At 44.5% G+C, this 3,651-nt stretch overlaps 1 non-coding gene across 1 annotated transcript; it reads right to left on the bottom strand.

Moving 5' to 3' along the window:
* Positions 1-1,074: 1,074 nt before the first annotated feature.
* Trnat-cgu lies at positions 1,075-1,146 on the bottom strand. The gene has a single exon. It is a non-coding gene; the product is annotated as a tRNA-Thr (tRNA).
* Between the last annotated feature and the right edge of the window lie 2,505 nt (positions 1,147-3,651).

Below are 3,651 nucleotides of genomic sequence, written 5' to 3'. Positions count from 1 at the left end.
GGTGAACGGGGTAGGGAAAGAAACTTTTGTCCGAGTTTTGAGCGACAGGCTAATCTTCTAGGGAAACAATGGCTCTCTCCGAGCGAGAGGGGCCTCGCTTCTTTTCGTCTTCTTGAACTGTTTGGTGGAATGCGTGATTTATGAGTTGAGGAGGAAAGCGAAACAGGAAAAAGTTGGAAAAGCGTTTCATGACCCCTTTAAATAAGATCTAAAGATGTCCCTGTGAGTTCACAAAAAACATAGCGCTTCTCTTTAGAATCTTTAGACCCCTTCTCCCCCCTTACTTTGGCCCTCGACCTTTCCGATGTGAGTTATCTGGCTTTCATACTCAAATTAGTTTGAGACCACTGCCATAAAACATCGACCTTTCCTTTTTCTGTAATGTGGGACATGGTTTTATGTATCAAACGGCCCAAAATATGTTTTTATTTATTTTGTGTGAGCGAGGATGCAACCTAGCTACACGATGACGTCCCCAGGCCTAGACGGTTCGGGACATCAGACTTCCATGTTAGTAAGACAAGAGAGGTAAAGCAAGGCGCACTTGAGTCCTCGATTTCTTAGGTTGCCTATTAAAATGGAAGCTTGTATATTTGGTGTCCTTCAGTAATTTTTTTTTAGATGAACAACTACTTTTGATAGCTTGATTATTCGTTATTATAGGAATAACCAGTGTTCAAGAAATTATTTTATGAATTACAGTACTGCTAGAAAAATAAAATAAATATTGAATAAGACTTTCTATATTCGCTGCCCATCGTTATTTGAGTAATTGGAACTCGCCCCATATTGAACTGTCAGTCAAGATTGATCATTCTTTTGTTTGGGTAAATTGCTGCTGTTATGCACCCAAATAAATCAACAGGGTTTGCGGTTGTAGAAACACGTTTTATTATAGTTTTTTCGTCTCGAAAGCGTTCTTTTGAAAATGTAACTCTCTGCAAGTAAGCGTTTCATACAAAACAACTTGAAAGGTTTACAACGAAAAAAAAAAGAAAACAACAACATAACTATATATTTTTATATAAAAAAAAATGCCATCATTATAAAAAAAAAAAAAAAAAAAAACACTGAAGCCACCAGTGAGGTTTGAACTCACGACCCCTGGTTTACGAGACCAGTGCTCTGCCACTGAGCTATGGTGGCTGACGATTCACCGCTTTCTTAGACTGTGTCACAAGGCTGGATCAAACAAAATAGTAGTAAAAGTGTCGGCCAAAAAGTGTAGCCACCAGTGAGGATTGAACTCACGACCCCTGGTTTACAAGACCAGTGCTCTAGCCACTGAGCTATGATGGCAGATGGCTGCCGACACGATTCCTTCCATTGTTATTCTATGTTGCGCAACTTGTACAACAGATAACCGCCCGTGGGAGTGCCGGAGGCGACAAGACTTGAAGAATGCCGCCCCCCCCCCCCTCCCCCTCCCCTCAAGTCCTGGCATTCTTCCAATCAGACAACGCTTGAACGTGACGGACGGCGCTACGTAGAATATGGAAAATCTGAATGCGCCGGAATAGGGTAAAAATTAAAATCAAACCGGCGACTGATAACAGTGACAGAACAGGACAGGGCTAAAAACAGGATACAGTACTTTATGATAATATATTTTTCTTTAGCACCCCTGGGCTACAGTTGACTCCCTATTAATCTTTAGTTATTTTTGCTGTAAAATTTCCATTGAAATTGCATTCACACACACACACACACACACAAAAAAAAAAAAGTTGTCAGGAAAGACGTCTTTTTGTTTTTTCGAGGACGTTTATTTTCAAGGTTTTTTTTAGGTTTTCCTCATGCTAGCACTATCTCTTCTTTTCATATGTTGGAAAGTTGGGCGAGTTGGTGGTACATTTTTTACGCAAAAGTAAAACAGCGCCAAATAAACGGAGGACAAGACGAAGTGTACAAACACAGCACTCTGTTTGTACACTTCACCTTCTTGTCCTCCGGTTGTTTTTGCTTTTTACGGGGGCCGGGGTTGGGGGAGCAGATGATCAGTTTGTGATCTCGGCATTATTGGGGAGGCCAAGGCATCCTGTAAATGGGGTTACGCACGTCCCCATCTACCCTCGACTTGGGGTTAAGTCTTCCTGCAGCCCAAAGACCAGATACCCTTAATAAAATGACTGTGTTAAAAAAAAAATTAAACTTATTAAAATTACGTAAATACGCCAATTAACACGCCCACTTATTTAGGGCAACCATCAGGTTGTGGCGTTACCAAGACCACTATATGACGCATGAAAGATCTCATCCGAACTTGCAAGCGTATTCCTTTCCATGTATATTTCTACTTTAAAAACACACTACGGCAGGAAGAAAAAAAAAAGTGTACTTTATTTTTGTCACTGGTTCCATCGAAACGCACAATTTGAGACTACGTGGCGTAGGCACGAGAAGGCGGCCCGGGCCCGTTGCTCCCGCTAGAAGAATCAACCGAGCGTGAGAGCAGGCCGGCGTGGCGGCACGGGCCGCATGGTTCTGCGGGAGGAGGCAGCCTATTGCCATGAGAACATCACAGATGGCGCCACGAAACTAGATTCTCCTCATGAACTAGGAAAATTAAATGCCCAGGTGTTTCGCTCAACACCGCTCCGGGTGAAAGCGATGAAAGCTGCGGCAGGGGTGACGCCTGACTTTTTCCGCTGGGGTAGGCGAGGGGCACCGTCACGTCACGTATCGGGTTTACTACGGGTGATCGAATGCCATTTCATCGAAGCACGTTTTACAGAGTGGGCACGTTTTATCGAAGCACGGTTTAGAGAAACGCCGTTTATCGAAAAGGGGACGCTTTTTAAAAAAAGGCTTTCCCACTTCTGGCGTGTATCACTCGTGCGCGGGTTAAGCCATGCCCCCCACTGCGCTCCCGCCGCTACGCGCCGGCAGTCTGCGGCGGCTAATTACAAAAATGTTAACTAACCTGATTTACCCGTACACGCCGCTTCGCGGCGGCCGAATTCGCTGAAAGGAGGCTCATCGTCATTTCCTCTAAACTGGGGTTCTTTATAAAGGAATTCGATAAACTGATGTCGGTAAAACGGCGTTCGCTAAAACGAGCTTCTCTAAACCGCATGCCTCCGCACGTATCAGGTTCTTAAAACTAAACATACTTTTCTTCTTTTCTTTTTTTTTCTAAATATTGAGCGCCGTTTGGGGAATTGTCAGCAAACTACAAATGAAGGGCAACGCAATATGCCTCCCCCAGTCAGAACACATTGGCATGTTGCCGTTGTATCGGTCTTCATTGCCTTTTGTGGCAATGAAGACCGATACAACGGCAATCTCTCAAAAAAGAATCGTCAAAAAAGACGGTATGCGCGCTCAGAGAGGTGCTGAATATGTTGGTCGCGCGAGACGGAGCCCTCTGAAAAGGGCGACAGCGAGAAGCAAGGTCATGGAAGAGGCTGTACTCGTGTGCAAAAGCTTACCGTGAAAAGGTTCATTGACCCGAGTGGCTCTTGCCTTCGCTGCGGTCTCCATACGGTGGAAACAAGTGGTAGTTCATGGAACTAGCATATCGGAATCTGTAGGAACTGCGCCAATCGAACGTTGTCGGAAAGCTACGTTACTCGAGAATCTTGAAAGTTAGTTCCGACACCTCCGAGAACGATACCAGATAACAATACGAAGCATCCGCAGAGGCGTCGG

Source organism: Ixodes scapularis, unplaced genomic scaffold (assembly GCF_016920785.2).
Source record: "Ixodes scapularis isolate PalLabHiFi unplaced genomic scaffold, ASM1692078v2 PGA_scaffold2__306_contigs__length_199485367, whole genome shotgun sequence".
In the NCBI taxonomy this organism is placed as follows: domain Eukaryota; kingdom Metazoa; phylum Arthropoda; class Arachnida; order Ixodida; family Ixodidae; genus Ixodes; species Ixodes scapularis.
The sequence above is the reverse complement of the archived record's forward strand: the minus strand, read 5'-3'. Positions and strand labels throughout refer to the sequence as shown.